Source organism: Dendropsophus ebraccatus, chromosome 5 (genome assembly GCF_027789765.1).
Source record: "Dendropsophus ebraccatus isolate aDenEbr1 chromosome 5, aDenEbr1.pat, whole genome shotgun sequence".
In the NCBI taxonomy this organism is placed as follows: domain Eukaryota; kingdom Metazoa; phylum Chordata; class Amphibia; order Anura; family Hylidae; genus Dendropsophus; species Dendropsophus ebraccatus.
In genome coordinates, this window is record NC_091458.1 from 27,365,570 (window position 1) to 27,378,357 (window position 12,788).

Genomic DNA, 12,788 nt, shown 5'->3' on the forward strand with positions numbered 1-12,788 from the left:
ATGAAGAAGGAATTGGGGAGATGCAGCGTGATGTTATTGTGCTGGCGCAGCTTTACCAGTGCCCTCCACCCACCTGTCCAGATACCATCATCATCACGGGCTTTGGTAAGGTCAGACATGAGGTCACAGTGTCGCCTGAGCCATACCACTATATCCTGGGGGGGAACAGACTCATTCCAGAAGATGATATTTACAGTAGCGGTATCAGGCTTAGAAATGGGAATGAGAATGAACTTATTCCAGCTGTCTGTGTCCCTAAACCTGGGAAACTGCGCCCAAAACCGATCCAGACTGGACATGAGCTTAAAGCTAACGTCATAGCCCTGTCTGTCTGGAAGGTTTATTACGGCCAGGATGTCGGCTGGCAAGAACTCCATCTGGTGGCACAGGAGCTCCCGGATGACTAGTCTCCTGGCTGGGAGGTCTTCTTTGTTGCCCTTATGCTTAAACCTCACCACGTTCCTCCTCTTAAACGCCTGGCCGGTATAATGGGCACTGGGGGTGAATGATGGAGCACCCCGACTCCAGGCATTTCTGGGAGGTTCCTGACGGGGGGCACTCTCAGGGGGTTTAGGGTGAGGATCTGTACTAGAAGGGGCAGCCAAAACCTGTGGGGGTAATGGGGGGAAATCACATGCAACATTATTTCCTATCTCCACCACCCCATCAACCATGGCATCATCAGATGGTTCCATGTCCCACACAGACTGCGTATCCCCTCCAACCCCTGACCCCTGAGGTACACCATGACCACCACTACTGTCCACAGTATGACACCCAGACGACTGTCCACTGTCACTGCTGGCTGGGACTTGTGGTGCCAATGCTGTTATTACTGGGAATTGTAGTCCACGTGCTGCTGTTTGAGGGAAAGGTAAACCATGACCTCCATCACTGTCCACAGTCTTACACACAGATGACTCCCCATTATCCTGCTGCTGTGCAGTGTTGGCTGGGACTTGTAGTGCCTTTGCTGTTACTCCTGGAACTTGTAGTCCATGTGCTGCTGCCTGAGGGTCAGACACAGCATGATCACCATTACTATCCATAGTCTCACACACCAATGACTCTAAACTGTCCTGCTGCCGTGCAGTGTTGGCTGGGACTTGTAGTGCATGTGCAGTCTGAGGGATAGTTTGTTGCTCAGGGACAGCCGGAGATGTTTTTGGCTGTTGTCCCTGCTGGTGTTTCTTGCCCTCCTGGAACACAAAGCTTGGGGCCTGCAGGATGACACGTGGCCCTCGCTGAGACATAGACGCAGCGTCTGAGGGTCTGGACTGGGATGATACAGTCTGAGCTTGGGCAGCAAAGCGTTCCTGGTTATGGTAAGTCTCAGCCAGAGGCCCCATCCTCTCCAGGACACAGTCCATCTCCCTCACCACCTCAGCCAGCTCAACGCTCAGTGAGTGCAGCTTAGCATCATACAGGGTGTTACTCTCAGGGTTGACAGTTTTAAGGTTGTAAATACAGTCTATTTGTAACTGCAGCATTTGTTTATGGTGTTTTAGCTCCCCCATTCTCCTTACCAGACCTGGGATCTCCTCCGCCATCTGCAGCTCAGGTGCTCTCTCTGGCTCCTTCTCTGCTGGTCTCTCTGGCTTCTCCTCTGGTGTAGGCCTCTGTGGTCTCTCAGGCTGTTTGCAATCACCTGGTTCCAGCTTCGCTGCAGATCTGGTCTTGCCATGACCCACCATCCTGGAGACCATCACCTGCTGCCTGATGTTCTCCTGCAGGGTCTGTCTCTCCAGAGATGTCCTCTTCTGTCTGGGTGCAGGAGTGGGGGGCTGTGCACCTGCTGCTTGTCTCACCATGAGTTCACCTTGCTGGCTTGGCTTTGGGCTTCCTGCTGCTGCTGCTGCTGCTGTTTCTTTGGTTGTCTTACTGACTTCCATCTTCAAATCTTTCTTTACTGTACTTTTGCTGCTTACATTCACATTGCTGCTTTGCTTACTGGACACTCTGGGATTTTCATCCACTGTAGAATGCTGGGAGTTGTCTCCCAGTGTAGGCCTTGGAGCCTGGGCCTCGCTTGGGGAGCTTCCCCACCCAGGGTGGCCCCGCCCTGGGCTTTCTCCAGGCATGAGAGCAATGCAGGAGAGCTACAAACACACCTCCTCACAGGTAGGAGGCAGTATTATAGTAGTTATATTTTTGTATATAGGGAGCAGTATTATAGTAGCTATATTCTTGTATATAGAAGCAATATTCTAGTATATATAGTCTTGTACATTAGGAGCAGTATTATAGTAGTTATATTCTATACATTGGGAGCAGTATTATAGTATTATATTCTTGTATATACGGGCAGTATTATAGTACTCATATTCTTGTATATAGGAGCAGTATTATAGTATTATATTCTTGTATATAGGGAGCAGTATTATAGTACTCATATTCTTGTACATAGGAGGTAACATTATAGTAGTTATATTCCTGTATATAGGGGGCAGTATTATAGTAGTTATATTCTTGTATATAGGGAGGAGTATTATAGTAGTTATATTCTTGTACATAGGGAGCAGTATTATAGTAGCTATATTCTTGTATATAGGGGCAGTATTATAATAGTTATACGACATGGAGAGAAGGTAGCTACTGCACATCACACTGGCTGATACTAATGCCACTAGGCTATTTTTAAAAACCAACGCCAGGATGTTGGTATATAATTTGATCAAACCATATTGCCCCGTGTACCACATGCAGGTCCCCTGGTTCACATGAGTCCCTACGCTAACTCCACACTGTGTCGGTCAGCGACCGCTAACCCCGCAAAGCGTGCACATGCAGGGAAGGTAGGCCATGGAATGGCCCTGCAACCCTAATGTCACAGGACCAAACCCAAAATGCCCCACCAAAACCATGGACCCGTGTGAACCAGGGGACCTGCACGTGGTACACGGGGCAATATGGTTTGATCAAATTATATACCAACATCCTGGCGTTGGTTTTTAAAAATAGCCTGTTGGCATCAGTATCAACCATAGGTTGGATGTGTAGCCGCTCCTCTCTCTCCATGTCGTATATTATAATAGTTATATTCATCTATAAAGGGAGCAGTATTATAGTATTTATATTCTTGTATATAGCAGTATTATAGTAGTTATCTTCTTGTATATAGGAGCAGTATTATACTAGTTATATTCGTGTATATAGGAGGCAGTATTACAGTAGTAATATTCTTGTATATAGGAGCAATATTATAGTAGTTATAGTCTTGTATATGGGAGCAGTATTATAGTAGTTATAATCTATTATATAGCAGCAGTATTATAGTAGTTATGCACAATATGAAAGAAAACGATCAAGGCACTCACCGGTTGCGATCAAGGCTGAGTCGCTCCCGCACCCCCACCATCCACCTCTCCCTGTGATGTCAAGCTAAATAAAGCCGCTTCAGAAGTCGCAACCGGTGAATGCCTTGATCGTTTTCTTTCATATTGTGCATTGTAATCTCCTTTTCATCGGGGCACCCTGGCGGACTTTGAACACCATAGTCCAGCATTTCAACAATCCATATTCACTGCATATTAGTGGTCACTCTGTCTGCCAGATAATGCCGTCTACTATGCCTACCGTGCTTACATTATAGTAGTTATATTCTTGTATATAGGGAGCAGTATTATAGTAGTTATATTCTTGTATATAGGAGCAGTATTATAGTAGTTATATTCTTGTATATAGGAGGCAGTGTTATAGTAGTTATATTCTTGTATATAGGAGCAGTATTATAGTAGTTATATTCTTGAATATAGGAGCAGTATTATAATAGTTATATTCCTGTATATAGGAGCAGTATTATAGTAGTTATATTCTTGTACATGGGGGCAGTATTATAGTAGTTTTATTCTTGTACATAGGAGCAGTATTATAGTAGTTATATTCCTGTATAGGAGCAGTATTATAGTAGTTATATTCTTGTATATAGGAGCAGTATTACAGTAGTTATATTCTTGTATATAGGGGCAGTATTATAGTAGTTATATTTTTGTATATAGGGGGCAGCATTATAGTAGTTATATTCTTGTATATAGGAGCAGTATTAGACTATGTTCACACTACGTAAAACTACGGCCGTAGTTCTCGCCTCAGAACTACGGCCGCAGTTTTGCGGGGTGGGACATAGCTTTCTTTTTTAATGGTCCCGGCCAGAGCGTACACACAACGTATACTCTCTGGCCGGGATCCTGTGCGGCGCTGGAAAAAACTGACATGTCAGTTCACACGGCTCCGAACGCTCGCTTCACTGTGGGCTATGGGAAGCTCTGATGTGGGCGCGCGCTGATGCAGTATTAGCTGATGCAGCATTATAGTAGTTATATTCTTGTACATAGGAGCAGTATTATAGTAGTTATATTCTTGTGTATAGGAGTAGTATTATAGTAGTTATATTCTTGTATATAGGAGCAGTATTATAGTAGTTATAGTATTTTACATAGGTGCAGTATTACAGCAGTAATAATGCGGTATAGTAGTCTGGCATACAGACTCTGTAAACACTGCTTTTAGTCAGAAATCCTCTTCAGTAACTCCAGTGGCTCTTTAAGTACTAGCCTCTCTAGGAAACAGATGACTACCTTTAGTATTACTATATAAATAACATCAGAGATTCAGAGTTTTTTTTGTCTTTTTCTGTCACTTTCTTATTATATCAGGCAGTCTGGAGATTAAAGTACTCACTGAAATGCTTTATGTGTTTCTCAGAAAACTTCCCGTAAATGTGAGCCGCAGCCGCGTTTGATTTTGCTTACATTAGTTGAGTGAATGAATTACTGCAGTGCTCGGCTTCATCCACCCCTGCCGATCACGCAGCATCAGGTTAAAAATAAATGATGTTTTGCTAAGGCTGAAACATGAGTCAGTTTTTGAGCAATATGTCCAAACACCCGGCAGGAGATCTATTTTTGCAGGTGTTTTCTTCAGTCGCAAAGAAGAAAAAAAAATATTTTCTAAGGAGAAATGGTAATTATTTACTATTAGCGCATAAACCTGATAAAGAATAATAAGGTTTTAGTGGACTTCTCCTGTTGCTCACTTTGGTTACTGAGTTGGTGACTAACTATGTCGGGGCTGTAAATTTCCCGGCACCTTTGGCTGATTCATATTATACACCGCTTCATGACTTATGAACATGACCGGCCTTGAAGGAGCTCTTTGCCGCACCTTCAGTTGACACCCGTCCTGATATGGTCCTAAAGGTCCTATTACATAAAGCGATCATCGGTATTTGGCCGATATTGTTCATTACAGCCAATAATCGTCTTGTTTAATAGAAGACAACGATCAGCCGACATGCATCCATGTGTCTCCATGGTAACAGACTACACATAATCTCTGTGTAGTCTGCCCCTAAAGCCATTTGTTACTCTTTCCCATCTGCCCTCCTTCTACTGTCTGTAGGTTATAAGGAAGACTTGGCCGATAAGAGTAACACATGACTGAGTCTAAACCTAGTCCATGAGCTCTATAGAAGCTGTGTGGGCTGCCTCCTTTGGAAGTATGTCACATCTGCAGCAGGAAGTAATAATTGTCGGCATAGTTGATCTATATTATCTTATCTATAGCTTGGATGTCATGTGTTTCACCTCTGATCTTGCTGATCTGTGAACAGCGCAGTCCTCTCCCAGAATGCTGATGAGCTAACTTGCGGCATTGCTTCATTGCCTTGCCTTTGATGAATCGGCCTGTGATCCTTGTGTCCGCCCATCTCTGCACACAGGCCTTTCCTATGTGACTATGATGAATATGTGCAGCCAGTAATGGGAGAGTCAAACAGTAAAAAGAAGGGGGGAAAAAAGTTAAAAAGTACAAAGAATACTAAGTGTAAAAGCGACTTTCTTTCTCCCCTGTGAAACAGGATCCGGGTCTGTGGTGTCCCACCAAAGAAAAAAAATCTTCTGGAAAAATAATTGTGCAAAAGTTTTTTAAATGAAATTATACAGATTTGAGAAGTGAAATATTTAATAATATTTTTATATATTTATAAATATAATACATAACAGTGTCATACAGTGCCTAGACACTGCCATATACAGCACTCATGTACTAAGTGATCAGATGGTTCTTACAGAGCCAAGTTAGTGGAGTACATTGCCCATATACTTAACAGAGTTTTTATTTCAAAAGGACAACCCCTTTAAATGAAAGCCTGGGGGAATTATAAGTTGAAGTTAAAATATATATGCACACCAAGAAGGTTTCCACTCTATATATCTGACCTGATAGGGCTTATGGCCAGGCCTTGTCATCATCTCCAAGATTCTTTTTACGTTGCAGATCCATATTTGTAGGGAACTGAGATGAAGCCTACTGGGGGTAGAGCGTGAGGACAATGTTTGTATTTTGTTGCAAAAGCATAGACACAAGATGTATGAGACGACTCCATTATGGCAAAGTACAATGCAATACAGTTCATGCATGGTCTACACATAGCCAGATAATACCCACAGGGTCATACTGTGCCCACAAAGAGAGGTGAAATACCCGCATAGTGCACTTGGAGACAGATGGTGAATTCATTAAGTTCAGCAAAAGTTGCAATCCCTTGGTACTTTTGACATGGAATTAAAGGTGAAGTTCAGAGAAAATCTCTATTAAAGTATTATATTGCCCCCCAAAAGGTATACAAATAAACAATATACACTTATTACGGGAAATGCTTATAAAGTGCTTTTTTCCCTGCACTTACTACTGCATCAAGGCTTCACTTCCTGGATAAAATGGTGATGTCACTTCCTGGATAACATGGCGATGTCACTTCCTGGATAACATGGTGATGTCACGACCCGACTCCCAGAGCTGTGCGGGCTATGGCTGCTGGAGAGGACGATGGCAGAGGGACACTGAGGGACACAGGGCACTGGAGGGACACTGAGCATCCCTCTGCCATCATCCTCTCCAGCAGCCACAGCCCGCACAGCTCTGGGAGTCGGGTCGTGACATCACCATGTTATCCAGGAAGTGACATCACCATGTTATCCAGGAAATGACATCACCATGTTATCCAGGAAGTGACATCACCATGTTATCCAGGAAGTGACATCACCATGTTATCCAGAAAAAAGACATCACTATGTTACTCAGGAAATGAAGCCTTAATGCAGTAGTAAGTGCAGGGAAAAGCACTTTATAAGCATTTTCTATAATAAGTGTATATTAGTGATTTGTATAACTTTTGGGGGACAATAAAATACTTTAACCTCTTAAGGACATAGGACGTACCGGTACGTCCTATGTCCTCACTTGCACTTCAAAGCGGGGCCGCGCTGCGGCCCCGCTTTGAAGTGCCGCGATCCCGGGTGCCGCGTGTAGCCCGGGACCGCCGCTATTAGCGGGCACGGTCCGATCGCCGTGCCCGCTAATTAGCTAATCGGAGGCAGCTGTCAAAGTTGACAGCTGCCTCCGATTACCGGAGGCAACGTTTCCCTGGTGTCTAGTGGGGGAGATCGCTCCTCCGGGACCTTGTCCCGGAGGAGCGATCTCCGTTACTGATGCCGGCCGGGGACGCGTCCAAGATGGCGCCGTCCTCGGCTCGGCACTCGTTTGTTTCCGGCTGCAGCAGCCGAAAGCAAACGAGTGCCGATCTCATGGATCTCTGCAGCATATCTATGCTGCAGAGATCTCAATGAGAGATCACAGTGTATATACTAGAAGTCCCCCAGGGGGGCTTCTAGTATATGTGTAAAAAAAAAAAAAAAAGTGTTGTTAATAGTAAAAAGCCCCCTCCCCTAATAAAAGTCTGAATCACCCCCCTTTTCCCAGGTTTTAAATAAAAGTAAACAAATAAATAAATAAATAAACATGTTTGCTATCGCCGCGTGCGTAATCGCCCGAACTATTAATTAATCACATTCCTGATCTCGTACGGTAAACGGCGTCAGCGCAAAAAAATCCCAAAGTGCAAAATTGCGCATTTTTGGTCGCATCAAATCCAGAAAAAATGTAATAAAAAGCGATCAAAAAGACGTATATGGGCAATCAAGGTACCGATAGAAAGATCAAATCATGGCGCAAAAAATGACACCTCGCACAGCCCCATAGACCAAAGGATAAAAGCGCTATAAGCCTGGGAATGGAGCGATTTTAAGGAACGTATATTGGTTAACAACGGTTTGAATTTTTTACAGGCCATCAGATACAATATAAGTTATACATGTTATATATCGTTTTAATCGTAACGACTTGAGGAACATGCATAACAAGTCAGTTTTACCCCAGGGTGAATGGCGTAAAAACACATTTCCCCCAAATAAAAGAAATGCGTTTTTTTTTTCAATTTCACCACACTTCGAATTTTTTTCTGGTTTTGCAGTGTACTTTATGCAAAAATTCAGCCTGTAATTGCAAAGTACAATTAGTGACGCAAAAAATAAGGGGTCATGGGGGTTTCTAGGTGGAAAAATGCAAGTGCTATGACCTTTTAAACACAAGGAGGAAAAACCGAAAACGTAAAAACGAAAATGGGCCATGTCCTTAAAGGGTTAATAAAAACTTTCGCCGGACTTCTCCTTTAATACTTAAATAAAAAAGACAGCAATTTTTATTAACTGTTCGATGGCTATTTTGTGAATGTTGCCTGACCGTTCAGTTCTCTGTCGCCCTTCATCCTCTCCTATATGTCAGAAGTAAATTTGTTTTGCTCTCCCCCTCCCCAACACTTGTCACCGTCTATTAAAAATGTGGATTGTCACCTTCCCGGGCATTCCTGTATTAATAAGCAGAGGTGGCGCAGACACTCAACACAGCGGGCAAATGTCGTCACCGCTGCCTAGACACCCGACATCCCTCATTTCATTTCATTCTCCCTTAGAGACGGCTCCAAGAGGTCCGGCTGCACCATAAATCTTCCATTTATTATCCTGCAGGAGAGAAGTGGAACAAGAATAGAGAATATATTGTACTATAACACAGGGAAGCCGGTCATTATCCTGGGAAAGCCGGGTGGCAGATGGATCACTATAAAATTTATCAGGACTCCACCTTTTTTTTTTACTACTAAATGGGGAAAAAAATGTCTACAGAAGGAATATATTAATGAAAAGTCTGTAGTGTTAGAGGATTAGGTAAAGCATATTTTTTTATTTATTAACGGCCATGGTTGCAGATTGTAACACCGTTATTAAATGAATATATACATTGCATTGATTGCAATGGAATCCCGGCCTGAGTGTATACACTCCAGCTGGGATTCCTTGCAGCCACACAAAAACTGACATGTCAGTTTTGTGCGGCCACTATTCATTGAATAGCAGCCGCAGAAAGCTGAAAGTGCAGACAATGTAAAGTACAGTATGGGCCGAGATGAGCGTCACTGACAATATCATTATTATTATTATTATTATCATTATTATTATTATTATTATTATGGTAAATAGTTGCAGAGCGCTGTACAAGTGATTAGGGGGGGGGGGGGTGATAAACAAAACATTAGCTAATTAAAACATGTTATATGAATAGCGTAAATAGCAGACAGGTATATAGGGATAGAGGACCCTGCCAGCGGAGAAGGGAGTTTAAGGTAAGAACAGGTTGTGGTGAAGAAAGAGTTGATGATCAATGAAAGTTTATTGCAGATGTGGTGTTCTATTGCAGTACTCAGCCAGTGATGGTATTGTCATGACGCCAGTGCTAGTCCAGCACACAGGTGTGGTGTTCGTACCTGCTTTATGTACGGCCAGTTTGTACTGTTCCCCAATTGTCGGTAACCTGCCGGGCTGTGATAGGTCCCTTTGGCTCCTGTCATGGTAGTCCTGAGTGGACAAATGACCCACCCGGACTATCGGTACTGCCACCAACTGAAAGGGGAAAGTGACCCAAGGTGTGTAGCAGGTGTGTATAGGTGCTGGTGCAATGATGAGTCCCAGTAGAACAAATATAATGACTTTACTGAATAGTCTCTCAAAATACAAAACACTTTGGCAGCAAAGGACTTATGTAGATACAGGCTTGTGTTCACTGGATCTGTGCTGGGAGATACTTAGAAGTGCTGATGCAACCGAGGTAGATGTAACGGTACTGGTGTAGCTTAGTGTTGGACAGTGAAGAGAAGAGGAGTTTGTCAAGGGAGCCCCAACCCAAGGTAGTCATGTGCTCTGCCGGAACTTCTAGGGTGACACAAGCCCCGGTCGTGGTTACCTAGGTGTAGCTAAGTGTCTGAAATTATCCGGTGTCACCTGCGCTGCGAGATAGAGTACGTAGACCTTCGTTATGGTAACTTTGCTCAATGTAGGTTAGTTCCTCTTGTATTAGCCAAAAACGCATAAAAAAACCCCATTGTCACATGTAAACCTCTAGCATAAAAATGGGTGACTGTCCGAGCCGTGACGCTACCTCAATATCATAGTAACATAGTAAACAAGGTTGAAAGAAGACAAGAGTCCATCAGGTTCAACCTAGGGAAACCCTACTGTGTTGATCCAGGGAAGGCAAAAAACCCCAAGAGGCAGACGACAACCACCCCACCACAGGGAGAAAACTCCCCCCCCCCCCCCCCCCCCGACTCCAATGGCAACCAGAACAATCCCTGGATCAACGTATCACCGGAAATCTAATGCCCATAACTTGTAATATTATATTGTTCAAGAAAAGCATCCAGGCCTCCCTTGAACTTATTTAATGAATCGGCCATGACAACATCATGTGGCAGAGAGTTCCACAGTCTTACCGCTCGTACAGTAAAGAACCCGCGTCGATGCTGATGATAAAATCTTCTTTCCTCTAGACGTAGAGGATGCCCCCTTGTCATTGTTACAGACCTAGGAGTAAAAAGACCACTACAAAGATCTCTGTACTGTCCATTCACATATTTGTACATTGTGATCAGATCACCCCTAAGACGTCTTTTTTTCTAGCGTAAATAACCCCAAGCGTGATAACCTGTCCTGGTACTGTAACCCACCCATTCCCTTAATGACCTTTGTTGCCCTCCTCTGCACCCGCTCTAGTTCAGCTGTGTCCTTCTTATATACCGGTGCCCAAAACTGTACACAGTATTCCATATGTGGTCTGACTAGTGATTTATAAAGAGGCAAAACTATGTTCTCATCTTTAGCATCTATACCTCTTTTGATGCATCCCATTATTTTATTAGCCTTGGCAGCTTCTGCCTGGCACTGATCACTAAAGTTGAGTTTACTGTCCACCAATACCCCCAGGTCCTTTTCGGAAGTAGTTTTACCCAGTGTTTTATTATTTAGCACATAACTGTATTTATTATTTCTATGGCCCAAGTGCATAACCTTACATTTATCCACATTAAACTTCATTTGCCATTTCCCCGCCCAAGCCTCTAGCTTCTCCAAATCCCTCTGTAATATGATATTATCCTCCTCTGTACTGATTACTTTACCCAGTTTAGTATCATCTGCAAAAATGGAGATTCTGCTCTGTAGCCCCTCAACAAGATCATTAATAAAAATATTAAAAAGAAGTGGACCCAACACTGACCCCTGTGGTACCCCACTAGTAACTAAAACCCAATCTGAATATGTTCCATCAATGACCACCCTCTGTTTTCTATCACACAACCAGTTACTTACCCATTTGCATACATTTTCCCCGAGTTCCAGCATCCTCATTTTGTAGACCAACCTTTCATGCGGCACAGTATCAAATGCCTTTGAAAAGTCCAGATACACAACATCCACAGCCTCCGCCAGGTCCAGTCTATAACTTACCTCTTTATAGAAGCCGATCAGATTAGTCTGACAGGATCGATCCCTCATAAATCCATGCTGATGCTGCGTCGTAAGATTATTTTCATTAAGATACTCTAGTATAGCATCTCTTACAGTCCCCTCAAATACTTTACCTACTATAGATGTTAGACTTACGGGCCTGTAGTTTCCAGGGTCACTCTTTGACCCCTTCGTGAATATTGGTACCACATTAGCTATGCGCCAGTCCTGTGGAACAATCCCTGTTGTAATAGAATCTTTAAATATTAGGAATAATGGTCTGTCTAACACAGTATTTAATTCTTGCAAAACTCTGGGATGGATACCTTCTGGGCCCGGTGACTTATGGATTTTAATGTTTTTAAGGCGTCTCCCCACTTCTTGTTGTGTTAGGCAGGTGAGATTTATGGGAGGATTTATTTTATCCCTAGTCATGTCGTCTGTTATGGGATTCTCCTCTGTGAATACAGTAGAGAAGAATGTATTTAGTAGATTGGCCTTTTCCTCTTCCCCCTCCACCATTACACCCAGATTATTTTTGAGGGGACCAACATTTTCAGTTTTAAGTACATAAAGTTCTTTAGTCCTCAAAACCAGTCCTCAAAAACAGTCCTATCTTACCAGTTGGAATGATTACATGTGCAGGTCGTAGTCATATACTGATCTGGCCAAGATTTGAACAATAATAAATTAATTTAATTTAATATAATCATAAAGAGCGCATGATATAGATATTCATCAAAGAAAAAATATAAAAACGCATTCATAGAATTATCATCAAAATGGGGATTAACACATGGGACATTAAATGGATGCACATATGAATTAAACTTCAATACACAAATATATGTCAGGAATAAATAAATAAATAAATAAAAAATAAAATAAAAAGTGGAAAAGTAGAAAAATAAAAAAAAAGTCTCTTTTAAAATGAGCGATACCGCTGGGTGCCGGCCGGTTGCAAGATAGTATTACTAATGCCTTTGATTGTAAGCCACTAGTTCCACTCTAGTTGCAATTCAGTTTAGAGGCTGACCTTGGACTTGTAGTCCTTCCAGGTACATATCAAGACTCGGACTGGTGGTCTTTCTAGATACGTGATACCCAGACACC

At 42.9% G+C, this 12,788-nt stretch overlaps 1 protein-coding gene across 8 annotated transcripts in view; it reads left to right on the forward strand.

Annotated features, from left to right (window-relative positions):
• TENM4 (teneurin transmembrane protein 4) overlaps window positions 1-12,788 on the forward strand; it is an 890,102-nt gene that overhangs the window by 451,040 nt on the left and 426,274 nt on the right. Inside the window, exon 1 of one of the 8 annotated variants that reach the window (XM_069969731.1) lies at window positions 4,892-4,962. The exons of the other annotated variants lie outside the window; for them this stretch is intronic. The gene's annotated coding sequence lies outside the window, so the exon portion shown is untranslated. Of the gene's footprint in view, window positions 1-4,891; window positions 4,963-12,788 lie in introns of those variants that run through there. 8 annotated transcript variants of the gene reach the window in all.